This window comes from Triturus cristatus, chromosome 3_2, assembly GCF_964204655.1.
Source record: "Triturus cristatus chromosome 3_2, aTriCri1.1, whole genome shotgun sequence".
NCBI classification, from domain to species: domain Eukaryota; kingdom Metazoa; phylum Chordata; class Amphibia; order Caudata; family Salamandridae; genus Triturus; species Triturus cristatus.
The window spans coordinates 1210695749-1210714988 of record NC_140584.1 but is presented as its reverse complement, the minus strand read 5'-3'; positions in this window follow the sequence as shown (position 1 = coordinate 1210714988).

The following is a 19240-nucleotide window of genomic DNA, read 5'->3' as shown; positions in this document are numbered from 1 at the left end:
CCTTCTAATCCTCCCCGACCACTCGTCAGCTTTTGATACTGTCAAACATGACAACCTCCTTGACTTACTGGAACATAGGATGGGACCATCCGGGTCAGTTTTAAAACGGTTTGCCTTCTTACTCCCCACAGAACACAAAGAATTAAAGTCAATCAGTCCCTTTCCAATTCCACTTCAGTCACATTAGGGGTTCCACCGGGGTCTTCGTTCCCACCCAAACTCTTAAACCTGTTCGTAGAGCCTTTAACTGAAATTCTAAAAGCTTCTAACATCCACTATCACAAGTATGCTGATGACACCCAATTACACCTGAAAATCTCTTCCCCTGATGATATCAGGTCACTCAACACAACTCATCAAAATACCCGAGGCTGGCAGACCTCCAACCACCTCAAACTACACTCCCTCAAAACGGAATGCCTCCTAATCTCCCCAACCAAGCAATCTCCCATTATTGAAGACTATATGAAACATCTAACAGCTCTCAACTGCTCTCAACTGCGCACCACATGTCATAGAGTCTACAAGATCTCTGGGAATAACACTAGATAAGAACGTGAACATGCAGGAGCACATCAGCTCAGCTACCAAAGGAGCGAACTTCGAAGTGAGTGTCCCGAGAAAGATAAAATACTTCCTCCCCCCTGAGGACTTCAAGTCCTCTTTTCAACCTAGCCATTTCCAGGTTGGAGTATGATAGTGCAACCCTTTGCGGTCCACTCAGCTACAAGTTGGCTCCACTAAGGGCCTCTCTTAACTAGGATGCAAGGCTCATCACAGGACCCAAAAGAAACAACCACATCTCTCCAGCTTTGAATGCTGCATCGCTGCTGGACTCAAAGTCTGCAAAAGAAGCAAGTGCGATAACCGTACTCCCCTGGCATGCCATTGAGATTTCTAGAAGAGTTTCCACATGGGGGTCTGGCAGGAGCTGACAGACTGGGTGGCAGCAGGTGCGTGGACGCTTGGGGCCCTCTTTGAAGATGAGATGCTGCTCCCGTTCCAGGGATTCAGCTTGCAGCATGATCTACCTTCTTTTCTCCTCCATGGTGCAGTAGTGGCGGACGTGTTCAGACACTGGGGGATGGGCGTGACAGAGACACTCCACTCTGAAAGCTGCCAATACTTGGTTCCTTCATCTGGGACCTTTAAGATGGTCACTTGTCTCTAAAGAACGATACTGGTGAGATGATGCTGCCTTTGGAAACCCTTAGAACCCGTTATGAGAAAGACCTGGGGTTCCCATCCCAGAAGGAGACCGTGGGCTCCATTGAAGCGCATCCCCAAGGTATGCACAAAGGCCAGTTTTAAGCTTTTTAATTGTTTGTGTTGTGGAGAGCATACCTCACTCCTGGAAGGAGTCAGAGGAGGGAGCGAAGTGCCGGAGATGTTCTGGGAATGGAAATAGTGCCAATATCGGCAACAGTTATCACAAAACACATAAGTACATAAATAAAACACACAACACTGAATGTAAGTGGAGAAATATTGCTGCAGGTTTATTAGCATAAGCAATATGCAAACATGGTGGGTTATCTTACGGGCGATCCCAGGGCAGGCCAGCCCCTATGCCGCCTGCCCGTCTGATAAGCCTAGAGTCACCATGGCAACGCCAATTGGTGTATACCAAATGTTGGGAGGGTCCCCCCCTCCCATACGTGGACCACCAGTCCACTTGCTTCACACGCCCCCCCGTGATGGGTGGGCGGAGCATACATGGCAGCCCCGGTTGCTCAGACCCACAACCGCCTGTCGGATAGCGGGGCGCCGTCGGTCTTCCAGTGGACACGCTAAAGATCCCTGGGTATCCTGGCTTAGCACCAGGCGGTGCTGCTGCATGCTATACCCCTTGGTATGTGCAGACCCTGGATCGCCCAGTAACTCCTCCACAGCCTTGGGAGTAGCCACCGTCACTACCAGGGCCCCCCACCAAGGTAGACCTATTTCCTTCCCACCTGCTCCAGCCAAAGCTTCCCCTGGTCCAGACTATCCGCAACCCGCAGCTGCCAAGCCTACACCAAGGTCAAGTAAAATACCTGCCTAGAGTGGAGAGGTGCCCCCCATCACCCCCCAGGCACCCTGTTGATTTGGCGTGTAAAAGGCCATGCCTGATGAAGCCAAAGCCTCTTTGCTCAGTGAACTTGCGCATGGCGCTGTTGACACCATAATGGCTTCTCCTGAGCGGGCTCCTTGCCAAGGTAGCCTATTACTTACAACCTGCTGCAGCCAAAGCTTCTCCTAATTCCAGTAGGAAAGATCCATGCTTCAACTAGAGAGGTGTACCCCATCTCCCTCCCGGCACCCTCTGGATTTGGCGTGAATACGACCTTTCCTAATGAAGCCAAAACCAAATTTGCTTTTTAACATACAACATGCTGATAACTGGGCTTCCCCAGGTCCAGCCAAACCAGTCTTAGCCCATGCAGGCCCGGAGCCGGCATGCCCCTTCAGGCAAGTGCCCCCATTCTATCAAAAATTCCCCGTGGATTTTGACTGATGTGACCCGAAACCTAAAAATAGGCGATGGTCCACTGTTACCTTTGCATGGCTGAAGAACAGTACCTATGACAAGCCACTCCTGCCAGGAAGTGCCCGCGGGTGGAGGAAAGAGTTGACAAACCTGCTCTACTTCCTCTTACCTCAGTTACCGGAGTCTAGCCCTAATCGGAGTAAGACCGTCACTTTCCGACAGTCAGCACCCTATGTGAGGCCTAGCCCTCACAAAGTTCTGACAACATACCCGCGAGCAGACAGGACAGCGTGACCCAGGGAGGGAACTAAAGCATGAATGCCTAGCCATGTTAATACTGGGAATCCAGTGGTACTCCTGCTGCATTGCAGCCCAAATATGCCTCCTAGGAGTTTGCCCAAACATATGGACCTAATCGCCCCCGTGGGAAGGTCACTTCCACCGCCTGCATAGTTGCCAGGCAGTGCTCAAGGGCGGGAGAAGTCACCCCGTATCGTTACTCACTATAAATGTACCTGTATTGTCGAACTAAAGGACAGGCTATTAAGTGAGCTGACCAGGCTCTGCCCTTGAAACCAGGGGCCCGCCCCAAGCCCCTCTAAGTTCTGCTGCTTCACCTGCCTGTTAACACGAATCCCCAGGGCAGACCCCGTCCTCTAACCCACGCTTGGCCATGCCTGAGCTTAAGACCCTTCTGAAAAGCGGGACACCAGGCTGACCACCAGCATTGCATTCAGGATGTTCCTGACCGGCCACGAAACATGTGCCTAACTAAAGCAACTGGCACCATGCCACCAAAGTATCAATTCAGCCTTCTATGAATGCAAAATGTGCTCTGTGGCGATCCGTATTAGTGTTCCCTCCAAACCAGCTGCCCTAACCAGGCGACCCGCACCGTCTTGGCACTGGCACACTCCCGCCCCAGCTGCCCCAAGAGTGCCTGGTCGATTGTAGCCACAACCTACGTTTTATCACGGACGTTGTATCGGGGTATGATGACACTCAACTAACTCTACTGCCGAGTGCCCTTGCACCATCGAAAGTATGTCTTGCCTACTCAGTGGCTGGATGTAAAGTTAGATGACATTGGCAGCCCACTCCCGGGTGAACATAGCAGCTTTCAGTTTCTGGTGCTGTCGACCGTACCTGTAGCTAGATGAACCGAATGCAATTCCCTTGCTTCTGCTGAGCACGAAACCCACAACACTTTCTCCCCATGGTCCAATGCCTTGATGCTGCTCATCCTTTCCTAGCACAATGTTGACAATCTAGTTCTGCAATGGCCTACTTCGCAGCCTGCACCATTCTGCCAGTGCCGAAAAGACCTTTGTCCTGCTGCCTGGCCTAAGCAATCTTGCCCTGGTCTCGAAGTGCCCGCTTCAGCCCTGGAGATAACAATTCGTCAGTAACCCCAAACTGGCCAAGGCACACAGGTGTGTGTCATAACTAATGGCAGGTCTAACAGCGTCAACAGGCATCCTCAGCTAACAATAGGCTTAACGGAGTAAGGGTTTCCAGTGAGAATAAGATGACAGCAAATACAGCGGGAGGAGCGGCCGATGACCTGCCCAAAGACTCTTCGAAATCCTCCTACCGAATGATGTGGGAGCTTGCCACCAACCTCTGTCCGAGCCTGCCAACCCCACAAGTATTTGAACCCCTATAGCTCCAAGGATTGGAGCGGGGGGGGGGGGGGCAGTCCGGTCTGAAGATGTGTGTGGTGGAGGGCATGCATCCTGGAGTACCTATAGTTGAGTTCAAGCGAGTACCTGATGGTTTAACTACTAATGGCGTAGTAGCAACTCAATCAGCACAGGGCTATTTGACCCCCTGTCTTACAACCGTGTGAGACACACAGGGAGAGAACGGAAGGCCAACCACAGTCCGACACAGAAAAATCCCACCACGTGGCTGTGCCCCATGAAAACACCATCCCACATCAAACCGACCCGATGAAAAGACAACCAGCGCCTAACGCTCTACACCCGCGGATGACCCCCGGAAACAACCAATCGTATAACAATGGAGTAAATAACACCGGACATCCTTTCAGCATTTGTAGTCCAATCCCTTCAGAATAAACCTGGGGACCCCAAGCCAGACATCAGAAACAAAGCATTGAACCCAGGCCCCCACGACGGGTGCTGACTCAAGCAGATTAAACCTCCCGCCTCACCTGTGAGGACCGCACAGCCAGTCCACTCCCGCTGTGCTGACCAGAATACGCAGATGACCAACTCAGCAAGGCAACCTGACCATTTATGTACGCCGCCCCATCACCCATCACAATAATCTGAGATAGGCCGCAAGATTACCAATATAACATCAACACTAGTCTATATTCGCGTTATCCGGCAAACGGTGAAGAGACCCGCACGCGTCCGACTGGGGAACACCACACACCTCAACTCATTCCAAAACCGCGAAAAACATAGCCGGCCAGGAGCCAGATGCACCTGCACCCATGCTCAATATAAGGAGAATCGGGAACATAAAATTAATGACTAGCGTTTCAAACCGAGTCGGTAACTGTGCCGAACACCCACGTCTCATAATCCCCCACTGTTCCCACCGACCCCGCTTACACTCCCATTCCCTAGTGAGCGGTGCCCGCAGCTCTGTGGGACACCGGCAGGATCTGTGAGGGAAATAGGGCGTGAGCATGGCTGATAAAAGAGCATCGGCTGCACCACAGAAGAACACATTCACTATCAGATAGATACAAGGAGATAGAGCGATTACCCAGAATCGCCGGGAGTGCCGCGCCCCTGTGACCAGCGCTCAGAACCTAGTTCCGCAACGAACACAATGCGACAGTGACCCCCGGTGTCCAGTAAATTTTTTTTTTTTTTTTTTTTTGAAGTGCTATCCAACAACCAGCTTACAGATTCTGGGCGTATAGCTATAAGCGGAACCCGGGACCACCACAGCCCCCCGGCACAAGAAAAGCCGAAGATACTGCAAGGGGCTGAGGAGGAGAATCCCCAGCAAACAGAGAAGGAAAGCCCTATAAACTGCGGGTAGTTCTAGCCCCGCCTGTGTACAATCCAGAGCCAGCAGAATTTGAGAGGAAATCCTGATCCCTTCTTTCTAGATCAAGGCTTATTCTCAACTGTTTCGAACTTCCTAACCAAATCTCCCTACCTCTCGAATCCCAAGTAATCTTAACCACAAGAGAGCACGTTCACCCGTAAGTAACTTGGCGCAGGATAATAGATGGTTCTTGTTACCCAACTCAATGGAACTCATTCTATCGCCGCAGGTGGATGACAGGCTGAGCAGTACGATAACTTGGCACTCAATAACCGATGATTGCTGTTACCCAACACAATGGTACTCATTTTATCAACCTCAGATGGATGAAAGGCTGAGCAATTAGGTCACTTACACTAAATAACCGATGGTACTTGTTACCCGACTCTGTGGTACTCATTTTATCGACCTGTGTAAAACAAAGAACAACAACGGTTATGCCCCGCGCCCAACGGTGACCTTATCCTGTGCTTGCAGGCCAGGAGCTTACTCTCCGTGTCCCCCACCGTCCCCTAGCGAACTTACACCCCTGTCCAGCAGCGAGCGAGTTCCCCCAGTCGGCCGGACACCAGGCACAATCTAAGGAGGAAAATGAACAAGTTAATAACAATATATATTTTTTTTTTTTTGCTACTGTGGCCTGCAGACATTCCCCCCGACCCCCTAGGCGCGGTGGGGGAGGATTAGAAATGTTACCCACTAAAGCACTAGTACGCGATTTTCACGGGGCCTATCCTGTGGGGGCTGGAAAACCACCTGCGCAAGACTTGCACCTGCCCCAGGCTCCTATTGACCCTGAAGCCGCCGCCAGCACGAGATTACCGGAGCGCGGATACTCAGTGACTCCCAGCACGAGGGCCGCCGCAAATAATAATTTTTTTTTTATTTTTATTTTTTTATTATTGCAGAGTTTGATATAACGCGAACTTGGCCTGGATCCAATCAGGCATCAGAGCGTTATACACGAGCTATTCTTGTGCTTGCAGGCGGGTGCATACTCTCCGTGTCCCTCCCCCGACTGTCCAGCAGCGAGCGAGTTCCACCGTTCGGCCGGGCACCAGTCACAATCTAAGCCATGCACCCCCGGGCCCCTTAGGCGCGGAGGGGGGGGGGTGGGGGGGGGGGGATATGAAATGTTCCCCACTAGAGTACTGGAATGCAGTGGCGGGACACAGGGCCTGTCCTGTGAGAGCTGGACAACCACCTGTGCAAGGCTTGCACTAGAGCCAAGCTACTAATGGCTCCTCATGGGGGGAGGGGGGGGGTCGCAATAACGGAAGTTGGCGCTGCCCCCCCCCCCCCCTCCTGCCCGAAAGCGGCTCGTGGCGGGCTGCCGAGCGCACCGACCCCGAGGCCGCCCCCAACACAAGATGACTGTCGCCGATACCCTGCATCCCCGGCACGAGGGCCGCCGCATACAATAATATTTATTAAAACGTGAACTTGACCCGAATCCAACCAAGTATCAGAGCGCTTAGCACGCGCACCAAATGCGTACATGGGTACACTCGAAAACCACAGCCCCCGGTCCGAGGACGCGCACTATAGCCGGTAACCAACCTCTCACAACAGTGGAGCATGCCAATAACCGGGGCCCGAACCCCCACATAGCCCCTTCTCCAGCGCAGACTCGACCCGACGGTGCTGGAGCGCTGGCCCGGTGCACGGCTGCATAACCTTACCGGCCCGGGAATACGAAAAATGCCCACAGATAACGCGACCGCCCCCGCTCCGGCTCAACCGCCATTTTTTTTTTTTTTTTTTTTTGCGCAAATGGAGATAAAGTGATTGCGCAGAATATAGGCTGTTCGGCATTATCAACAAGACTCGAGTTTATCTCCCAGTTCCCCAGGTCACATCCGCTCCCTCGCTGATGTTGGGTCACCGAGGGTGAGCGGGGAGGGCGTGCGCGCCACAAATAAAACCCCCCCCCGCGTGCGTGAACCCGCCCCGGACACGACAGCCACTCCGCCAAATGAAAGTAAGAAGGGGGGGTGAAATTCCACATGTCGCAAAGTGGCGAAGTGACCACGCGCCTGCCAACTCGCGCCAGTCGGGCACTAACGCACCTATGTCGACGAAGAAACAATTCACACCAACTACGAGTCTGGTGGAATGCCGTCAGGCCTGGGCCCACGCGTGAGAGTTCCAAAGAGCATCACACCAAAGATAGCAAACACTGTACAGTGGGCCGCGCAGACACTACCACTAGACAACAAGAATGCGCCTACAAGTCCAAATAGGACCTGCAACAATTCCCTCAACAAGATGCCTGGTCACGTGATCCCAGACTGTGCTAGAGGCCCGCACCCGCCACATCTCGGGCGTCAAGGCGCACGCAATTATTCCAAATAGCAAAACTCTACATACACACTAGGAGCATGGTGCAGCCCATCGTTTTTGTCGAACCCGGGACAACAGCTTGGGTTCAGGATCGGGAAGATTAAGTGATTCGCCCAGAATCCCAGGATGTGAACGCGTCCCCGAGGCTCGAACCCCCGGTTTCCAGCACCAGAATCGGCAAACTAGCCGCCAGACCACAAATTGCGTGTACGCCTTTAAAACCGTAATTGAGACTGAAAGCCGTTACTTGGTAAGTGCGAGCTTGAACTTCTGCGGCTGCGTGAGTCTTTACAGTGTGCACGCGTCGCTTCAGCAGCCGCAAGCCTCTCCAAGCGAACAGTTGGAGTCTCCGACCGCCCCTTAGGCCACCAAGCGTCTGTCGGGATTGGCCCGGAACACAGGCCTAGTCAGCATCGAATCCGGGAGAAAATCCCCACAACACCTTTCCCGCCGAAGTAAGGGACCTAACTCCCCCGGGACAGCCCGCGACAAAACTATCCCCGGACATGGCCACGGAGAAGGGGGACCCTTCTACATTGAGCCCGCCCTAACCGAAAGTGCACCTTCCCTGACCGGGAACCAAACCCGGAACACCAGGGAGCGTGGCAGCACTGGTAACGGCAGTTGTGGCGGCCTGGGGCTTCACCGGGTCTTAACCCCACCGGGGCGAAGCCCCCCCCCCCCGAGCCCACCCGCGGCGTACTCCGGACAGGAGACTTAGTCGTGTTGGCAGAGGGTACTGACGTCGGGGGTTGCAAGAATGTCGGGCAGGTGAACGGTGTGAATACAGAGGACCCAGTAGCCTCGCGATGAAGGGTCAGTTGGGCCCACTTCCCACAAACCAGGCCTCCTATGCATCGCTTGCTAACGCATGATGGAATCTTGACGCACACCACCAGTGTGAGACACGAACCGTGTCTCCACCCTGCAGCCCCCCTAGTCCCCCCACAACCACGCAACACCGACAGCACTCCGCGCACGCCCCCCCCCCGCCCGTGGTACACCGACCACAGGGCCCCGTCTCCTGGTACTGCCCAGGGACAGGGCCGGGGCGAGAGGAAGGTCACCGGCAAACTCACCGCGTAAGCTTGTAGCAGGCTGAGCGCGCACACGACGATTCTGCGACGACGAACTGCGACCTCGGCCCAAGGCGAACGAGCGGACAAGAGGGCGAGGAGGGGGCGGAGACAGAATATGTACCCCCTGACTCCTCCCCGCCGGAAGCAGCTATCTGCTGGGGTCTCCCTTGGTCTATCCCAGGGACTCGACCACCCACCCCTGTGCCTTCCTGTGGCACTAAGGCGGCCGCCCTCCAAAGGGCGGCCCGCTGCGCGACACCCCCCCCCCCCCCCCGGGCAGCCTTACAGAGCCAGGGGTTTATTGGGAGGAAATTACTGGAGACCCAGCTGCGATTACTGAGAGGGGGTCCCCGTGCCCCCGTCACTGTCTATTGAGTCGGTTCGTGCACCCTGCAGCCAAAAACAAGCCTTTAAACATGCTCCAAGGCCTGACTTTTATTCTTGCAAAAAGAGAAATCACCAGAAACTGGAGGCCCCGGAGGGGTCCCCTGGTGGCGGTTTGGAAGAGCCAATGGCTGAGATGGGCGGGATAGGAGAGTGCGGTGATGGCCTCTGAGGGGTCCCCTGGCGGCGGTTTGGGAGAGCCAATGGCTGAGATGGGCGGGATAGGAGAGTGCGGTGATGCTGGAGAGGCGAAATGTGGCCACGCCCCCTTGACATGGCCCGGGCCTGGGAGGCGGTCGTATCACGAGCCCCCCTCACCCGAGGAGATGCTGGCCACCCCCTGGCAAACTGCAGTCATGCAGAGAGCGAGCCCTCCTCAAGGGAACAGGACACAGGGGCCAGGAGGTGCTGGAACTCCATGGGGGCTAAGACGTCACAGGGACCCACAGGGAGCCCCTTCTACAGAGGTGCGAGGCTCACCCCTCACAGGCATTAGCGCCCTCCAGGGCACAACCCAGAGCGGGGGAGGGGAGGACTGGCATACAGCTGCTGGGAATAAGTTGTGAGGGGGAGCGACACCCATTGTGGGTTTGCAAACCAATGTCAAATGCATTATGTGAATAATTTGACTTGTTCTGACTGTGACTTCATGAACATATACTGCTGCATAAAGAGCATGTGCTGAGACTCCATTCTAAACACAAAAGGGCTTCTGTGAGCTAGTACCAGGAGAAGACAACGCCAGGGAAATTAGCAAACAAACTACACTGAAGAAAACACATGTTCCCACTTGTTTTCAAATAGGTATAACTCAATAAATAATCGATATCATGAAACAGACATCTTCAAAACACATTTTATTGCTTAATGCATACGTATTATCTAGTATACTTTTAATTTGTGGAGAAGTTTGTTTTTTTCAATGTCTTTTATTGCATTATAAGCATGTACATTAACATGATCCCAAGCCCCGTTGGCTGATGTATGTATTGCTGAAAATGCGAATAAAATCTGTTTTAAAAAATCTCTCTGGATTTAAAATCCCAAAACGGGCTTCCATAGGAGGCCAGGATTCAATAGAAAGTGCCCGCGTGACCCCCAAAACCCTAGACTTCAACACCGCTCTGTACCTCGCGCAAAAACTTGACCCATTGGTGGCTGTAGACCCTCCTGGACCTCCAACACCTGATTGTTGAAACTATGAACGTTTCAAAGAACGGAAACGTATACCCGTGCCTTCTTGAGTATTGCCCCGAGAATCTGGAACACCCAGGATCCTTCAAAACAGAAGTGAAAGTGCTACTGATGAGTACCTTTCTGAACTACAGATCCCAAGCTGCACCTGGGGACCATGTCATGATGCTTCCTCTTCACATGTGTTGTACTTCCTATCTATGCCCTTGTATGTTGACCTGTCGGCCATGCTCTGTATGGGTCTTCCTTCCCCAGCTTGGCATTGCGACATCCTGTATCGTTGCTGAACATTTGTTTGTATTCCCCGCCCATGTTTCTCTACCTCCTCTCTCTGCTCTTGTATATAGACTTATCGCTTTGGTATGTTTCGCCCTCCTCCAGCAGCTCAGGGTTGTGACTGCCTTTATCTCTCACGATCATCTTGTTGTTTTTCCCTACTTGTTTCCCTCTCATTTGTTCCTGAATATTTGTAAAGTGCTCTGATACCCTCTTGGGTCATGTTTGTGCTATATAAAACTCTATTAATACAATTCTATTCTGCAAGAGACCCCTGGCTAACTCCTAACAGCCAAGGATTAAACAGGATGCATACTCCTTAAACCACCACGAGAGCTCCCCAAACACAGAGTCCTAATCCCAAACTTGTACAACCAAACCCTGTCTGCGGAACCCAAGATCCGGTCCAAGACCTGCTGCTCCTCGGCCGTCAACATGTGCCTCACCCACTGAGCACAGCAGGGGGTTCTAGAAGAGAGCATTGTGCCCAGTGGTCCATCAGTTGACCCCCACATCCCACAGGGTGCCTTAGACATAATCCTGTGAGCCGGCTCAAGGCGTGGGACAACACACGGTCGATACCTATCCTCCATCTGTCAGGGAAGGCCATGGATTTAAAGGACAGCTGAAGAGGCGCGTGGCCTTCAGAGGGCTTTGGTGCGGATCTGACCAGTCAACTGCATTCACGCATTCATTCAGCTCCCATGTTCACTGACGGCCAATGTGATTGGTGCAGACACTTAACCAGCTACAGAAAGTCTGAACTGGGCACCGGAAGTTTCCTCCCTGCGCCTCCGTCTGGTCCCAAGTTTGTCGATTCACAAACATCTTGTATGAACATTATAACCATAAAACAGTCCTTTACACGATTTAAACTGTGGCAAATCCAAAACATATGCATTAACTGCGAGTCCATCGACCGAAACTCTGAAGAATACAATAAAAACAAAATACTTATTTTTAGGTCAAGCCTAGCGCAGCGCGCATGCGCTGGTATAGGAAAACGACCTCTTGGAATCACTCAGTACTTTTCACACGCTTGTGCATGTGTTTTTTTGTTTGTTGCATTTTTCCTATCGGGCTTTGCGTGCGAAGACAGCACGCAATTGGGTAAAGGTGGGTGCATGTCCCACCTTTCCCAGGAAATGTACCCGCCTACGGCTTGCGGTTACGAGCCGCGGCGCGCAGTGTGCCATCTGTTATGTGTCAGATGTCACACGTGCGCGCGTGCACCACGCAGCTCGCATGTTGTTGACTTGTTGCAATTGTCCTATCCTGACTTTGATATTTTTTAGGAAACCAATGCTTTAGCGTATGTAATAAGGTTATGTCCCCAAGAGTGTGTTGTTTTTTGTTTGTCAGTATGTTCTTTAGTTCTAACTTCAGTTTCCTATTCCGGAGGATTCATCTGATTCTGAAATGGTGTTCCCAGTCTGAGTGGACCCTCTGTCGGTTTGTCATTGTCCTTGCCAGTTTCACACGGAGCTCTTCCGCCACAAGCCCCGCCTGCAAGTCTTAAACATCATTGTACTATTTACTCGATTGTGCAACGTCAAAAAGTTTCTTCGAATGTGTATTTGCATGTTCCTGGAATAGCAGTGCCTGTCTCGTATACATAAATCTGATTCATTCTTTCCCTTTCTATGAGTTTATTATCAGAGTGAGCATATGTAAATCACGATAAGTGCAAGTTTCTGAATTAAATGTCATGAGAAATTCATGATAGTGATTGCATGGACTAACAAAGCGCAGAACTGCAGCTTTAAAATATTCATTCATTGTATGCCTTAATGGTGTCTATTCGAGACAATGGCCACCTACCCCATCCCCCTGGCCCAGCGTCTTCAGTACATTGCACTGTTCTGCCTGAAATACGAATGGCAGCAGTGACACAAATAGATCAACAGAAGAGTAACCAGAAGTACATAGTAAGCACCTTTCAGCTTTCTAATGGGGCGACATGAAATGCGAGACACTGGCCCTCAAGACCAGGCACAAGTAGATTGTTTGTTTGGGGAGCTGTGCACATGTGAGCAAAGAACAACTAACTCACACTGAAGGCAGACAGAGGCTGAAGTAGACAGCGACATTGATTCATGGTGTATACATCGGATGGGCTGAAGCAAAGTGTTACTGACACTACAGCAAGGCGACGGGTGAGGAGGGCTCATTGAATGATATATATAAATATATATTGAACTTTTTAAATAAGAAAAGCCATTTAGACAAGCATTGGCATAGCCAATAAGTCTCGCCTTTGGGACCTTATAAGTTTTTAGCCATGAAACAGTTGATGTTGTTGCACCAAAGATATTGTGCTGCATAAATAAATACTTATAAGGTCCCAAAGGCGAGACGTATTGGCTATGCCAATGCTTGTTTTATACAGCATGAATTCGATCACCCTCCACTCCAATCTACCCCTCTCCATTCAGTCTATCTCACTTCACTCCAATCTAGCCTACTCCACTCGACCCCAATCTACCCCACTCCAATGTACAGCAATACTCTCCAGTCTTCACCAATGCACCCCACTCCAATCTACCACAATCTACCCCACTCCACAGCAATCTAATTCACTCCAATCTACCCCACTCCACCCCAAACCTACCCCACTCCAAATTACCATACTCCACTCACATCTACCCCACTCCAGTCTAATCCACGGCGGCGCTGACTCTATGAAAGGAAAGCCGCGTCACCCCCCGGTGAGAGTGAAGGTAAATGTGAAAAATAAAATGGTAATAAAACAAAGTTATTGCAATTGTATTTTTCATTCTGGCAGCAGCTGAGTCTGAGTGGGGGGGCCGGCAGCAGGGAGGAACTGTTGGCACAGCGCACTTCAATCTAAAGTAGGGATGTCACTTTGGCAGCTGTCTTGTGAAACGCATGCACACTCCAACCCACGCTGTCCAAGACAGCTGGGTGGAGAGCAAGCATGGGCCTCCATGGTCTGACGGAGCGTCAGGCCAGGGTGCTGCAGCGAATCCTGGCACTGCTCTCATGCTTCCTGAGCAGCATGCAAGCTGCACCAGAATTGGTAGAGTGGAGTTGGATGAAGCTCTGGGAGCTTGGTGTCTGTGCAGGAGGACCCACTGAGTGCCGAGAAGAAGAGGAGAGGTGGGGGACATAAAACTGTATTTGTGTATTTTAATTTAGATTAACTCGCTGACAGGCTGTAGGAGGATGGCTTAGTATATGGTGCACACTTATTTAAGTGATAGTAACAATACACAGGAGTATAACCCGTTAACCCAGGAGAGACCGGGCGCAATGTACAACAAAAAACAATGTCTCAACTGGAGAATATTTTGGAGGGGGAACCAATTTTGACCAAGTGAGATAAATCACATAAGAACCAAGGGGCAAGAAGGGAGACCACAGTATAGATAGAGTAAAAAAGGTATTTATACAATTGTGCAAGTAGTTAGGGAAGCACTACAATACATTCACTTGTAAAATGACCTAAGCACACAACGTAACCAACTGAACGTGCTGGTGAATAGTGAGCGACGCAGTGATACAGAAGTGTGACAAACAGCATGAACGGCGCAAATGAAAAAATGAAAAAAGGGGGGTACAAGGGTCAACAAACAAGATAAATATATACAGTAAAGTACAAGGAATTAATTGGGATGTTTTAGTTGACCACAGGAAGGCCTTAGTTCTAAGCTGTGTCGTCGACGGCGTTTCGACCTGGATGATTTCAGGTCATCATCAGGACTGAGGTCATAGGTTTAAAGAGTAATGCTTCTGATGCAAATCATGCAAGACTCGAGTAATAAAGTAGTTGAAGGGACACTGTGTGACTCAAGATTCAGGATCCAAGAGGGACAGAGCGAAGGATGATCGTCCGACCTGAGCACAGGGAGGATCGGTGGGGTACAAGGGCGGTTGCTTGTGAGGGTAGTCGTGTTCCCAATAGAAGGATGGAAGGACCAGGGTTGAGCCAAGTGGCCAATTTTGTTTCAAATTCAGAACGACTGGTCCACGACGAGGGAGTGAAACTGGTAAGGGTAGTCCTATTTTCAATTAAAGGATGGTAGGGCCCGTGTCGATCAGAATGGCCAATATTCTTACGTGGTCCAAACTGACTGGTACACGGCGAGGGAGTAAATCCAGGGCCAGGGAACAACCGCAAAGCCGTCGGAGAAACTTCATCGGAAGTTTTTCTCCGACGGCTTTGCGGTTGTTCCCTGGCCCTGGATTTACTCCCTCGCCGTGTACCAGTCAGTTTGGACCACGTAAGAATATTGGCCATTCTGATCGACACGGGCCCTACCATCCTTTAATTGAAAATAGGACTACCCTTACCAGTTTCACTCCCTCGTCGTGGACCAGTCGTTCTGAATTTGAAACAAAATTGGCCACTTGGCTCAACCCTGGTCCTTCCATCCTTCTATTGGGAACACGACTACCCTCACAAGCAACCGCCCTTGTACCCCACCGATCCTCCCTGTGCTCAGGTCGGACGATCATCCTTCGCTCTGTCCCTCTTGGATCCTGAATCTTGAGTCACACAGTGTCCCTTCAACTACTTTATTACTCGAGTCTTGCATGATTTGCATCAGAAGCATTACTCTTTAAACCTATGACCTCAGTCCTGATGATGACCTGAAATCATCCAGGTCGAAACGCCGTCGACGACACAGCTTAGAACTAAGGCCTTCCTGTGGTCAACTAAAACATCCCAATTAATTCCTTGTACTTTACTGTATATATTTATCTTGTTTGTTGACCCTTGTACCCCCCTTTTTTCATTTGCGCCGTTCATGCTGTTTGTCACACTTCTGTATCACTGCGTCGCTCACTATTCACCAGCACGTTCAGTTGGTTACGTTGTGTGCTTAGGTCATTTTACAAGTGAATGTATTGTAGTGCTTCCCTAACTACTTGCACAATTGTATAAATACCTTTTTTACTCTATCTATACTGTGGTCTCCCTTCTTGCCCCTTGGTTCTTATGTGATTTATCTCACTTGGTCAAAATTGGTTCCCCCTCCAAAATATTCTCCAGTTGAGACATTGTTTTTTGTTGTACACTTATTTAAGTGAAGCACCTTGCACTAATCCAGACAATCCTTATGGTGATTTTAGTAGTCGTAAACAACCTTAGAAAGCTCTGTAAGTGGTAGCTGTGGAGCGCAGCCTTCAAGCTTAGTCCAGAAGAAGTGTTAAGCAGATTGTTTTACCAGATCTAATCATGCAGTGTAGGTTAAACGAAAAAGAACCACACAGTGTAGCTATAAAAATAGCTATATTTATTATACACACTCACTGACACATTGGTATATCTCCAGCTGGAGATATAAACACAACGTACACAAATATACTTCAATTGCAGGTAAGTAAGCACAATACACAGTGGTCTCCAGGGGGATACCAAACCAGATACTAAGAAAGTGGAATGCGAACTGCAACCGAAGTCGGGACATGGACCAGGAGACACAGAAGAGCTGGGGACACAAGGGACCACCGAAGGTAAGTACCCCGGAACCCCATGGAGGCTGTGTACAGAGTGGGAACACAGAAGCGTACTCAATGAAAGCCAACGTGAAAGTTGCAGTTCCAGTTTTGAAGAAGAAGGACCCTTTCCAAAGGACCCTAAAGGAACCCCGTGGAAGACAGAAGATTGGAGCGCCACCAACAAGCCTTGGCAGCTTCAACAGGCATGGAAAGCGATGAAAGAGCAACGTTGGGACCATCAAGATCCAAGGGACTCACCACAAGCAGGAGAGTCAAAGCAGGCCCTGAGCAAGCAGGGAGCCCACAGGCCGAAGGCACAGGAGTCACAAGAGGACCCTGATCAGCTCACCAAATACGAAGGTCCACAGTGTGGAGGATGCAGGAAGGACACTGATCTTGGCAGGAAGACATGCGGGACGCTAGAGCTTCTTGTAGCCCGAAGATGTCTGGAGTGAAGAGCCAATAAGCCTTGGCAACGGCAAGTCGATGCGGTGCACAGGGGGTCCCAGTAGTTCCGACGAGGGATACTGGCCTAAAACTTGCTGAAAGGACAGGTCAGGCCTTGTGGGAGTTGTGAACCACCACGTGTGTTGATGAGCCTTTTGGAGTCCGTGGGATGTCAGGAGCAGTAGACTGGTCAGCTTTGTTGCGGTGACGGCAGATGCAGGGGAGTAACTCCTTCACGCCAAATGTGCCCTTCAAAGCAGTCTGTAATGCTGGTAAGCACCCCACCCCAGCCCAACAGACTGGGTACTGTCTGGGAGGTGGTCACACCTCCCTGTGACAGGAAACCTATTGTTCTACCTTCCCCTGCTCGAGCTTGGCTCAGCAGCAGGAGGGCAGAATCATGTCTGGGGTAGGCAGCAGCACTAGCAAGCTGGTAGAGCCTTGTATGCTGTTACCGGGAGTACATGGGGATTCCCGGAGGAGCCCCCTAGTGCAAGGAATCATACCTCCAACACCGGTAACGCTGTTGGGATATGATTCCAATTTTTTTTTTAAATAAAAGCATGCCCAGGTTTGGCACAGCCACTATATAGTTAGTCATTGAGTAATGGCAGATGGCCACTATATGTATCAAAATGGCTGACCGCACTTACAAAGACTGGATAATCGACTCCAGGGTTTGCAGAGGTGTCCTGTTCATGCAGGGGCACCCACACACTTATAATCCAGCACCGTGCCTTCAGGATTGAAAGCCGTGCCTTAGGGGTGACTTATTGGTTTTAAGTGCAGTGACCTCAGATATAAGAAAAAATATATCTGTCATAAGTGGTGCTAGCACCAGCTTACACAGGCTGCAATGGCAGGCCTGTAGTCACAGTTTGAGTAGTCTCTCAGGGATGGCACAATACATGCTGTAGCCCATGGGAGACCCCTGGTGTACCTATGCTCTGGGTACCTCAGTACCATATACTAGGGACTTATAGGGGTACAAGTCAAAAATGGAGAGGGGGGGACTAGGAGCTATTCAGAGAAAGGTCCTGAACCAATGCTCCCAAAATCATTACTTGTAATCACAATGGATGGTTTCAGTTCCTATGGGTTAAGGGGGACACAGCCACTAATTACGTGGTGTCATAAAGAAGAAGGGTAGTCTCCTGGGATAGGTGAGTGTGCAAAGAAAGAGGAAGGTACTCCTTAGTTTGGTACGTAGTGCCCTCACACACCCTTTCGAGTGTATAGCATCATCATCGGGCAAGGTTGCTCCTCGTGGGGGTGGCGCTGCAGTCCCTCACGGGCCCCTAGGGGCTCTCTGGCGGAGATCTTTTAGGAGTTAGCCACAGTGGTGAGTGCGGGTATGTGGGAAGGAAGTGTCAGTGAGTGTGAGTTAAAATGGGACAGGAGGCCCTGTAAATTTTATTCGTAGGACCCCTGCTCCAAAATAAAAGTCAACGGGGATGGAGATGCACGTTTGTGCCGTTACGAGAGGGGAAACAGAACCAAATAAGCTCCCACTTCTCTCAACCCGAGTATTGTGTGATAAGGTGCGGTTTTTAAAAGGGGGTCGACATGTTTCGCGCTACAGATTGGTCCCTAAAGGATCCTAAAGCGCTTCATCAGGACCAGTTGGAGAATGAAACCAGGAATCAGGAAAAGACACCCTGTATCCCTAGGTAAACCTAGTTAAGGTATATAACGATAATAATTATAAGGACCCGTTCTTATACTAATGTCCTTGTTCACAGCCTAAAAAGGAGACAAAAGGAGGGGGGGGGGGAGAAAAAGATAAAACAAAGGTATTAAGAGCCCAGTGACATATTAATTACATATGTTCCTGTAGAAAGTGAGCTCGAAATCACAAGTGCACGGATTGTGCCCAAGTGCCAGATGCATGAAACTAGTGAAGCGTCAGTGCGTCTTCGATGTAACATGCATTGTAGAAAGAAAATACTGTGAAGTGGGTTCTACCTGGGTAGCGGAACGCGGCAGTATCTTCAGTGTGCAGCTGTGGCGGAGGTGCACAGGGTGAACTACGCTGCATCATGGTTTTATATTGTTACGCCGAATGGTGGTGGAGTGATGTATGGGTGGTACACATCTACCACCTGGTGCCATATTATGATAAGCGGTGGTCACAGGTCTTGTGATTAAAAGGTGAGAAAAGGAAGTGACGCTGGTAATAATCTAGACCCCGTGTAGAGTCGCTAAGGACGAGACATGCCTGGAAAACATAGAGCTAGCTTAGGTACAACTTAAAAGTAATCGTGTGGGTTCGGGAGCGATATTACACAGGACCCAGAGTGAAGTATGGCGGTGGTACATATACATTGGAAAAAATATATATACTAAGAGACACAAAATCACGCCTACCCTCCCATGGTCTGAGAAGGGCTCCGTCGGATGTACCGCGATGTGAAGCTAAGAACAACAAACAAACAAGAAGAAGGACTAAATTACATCAGGTGGACCCAGCGGTATTGCCAGGAACCAGCACAGCATCCTTGAGACAGAGAGAGAGTTACTTACTTCTGATATGGCCTCACGGAACCGG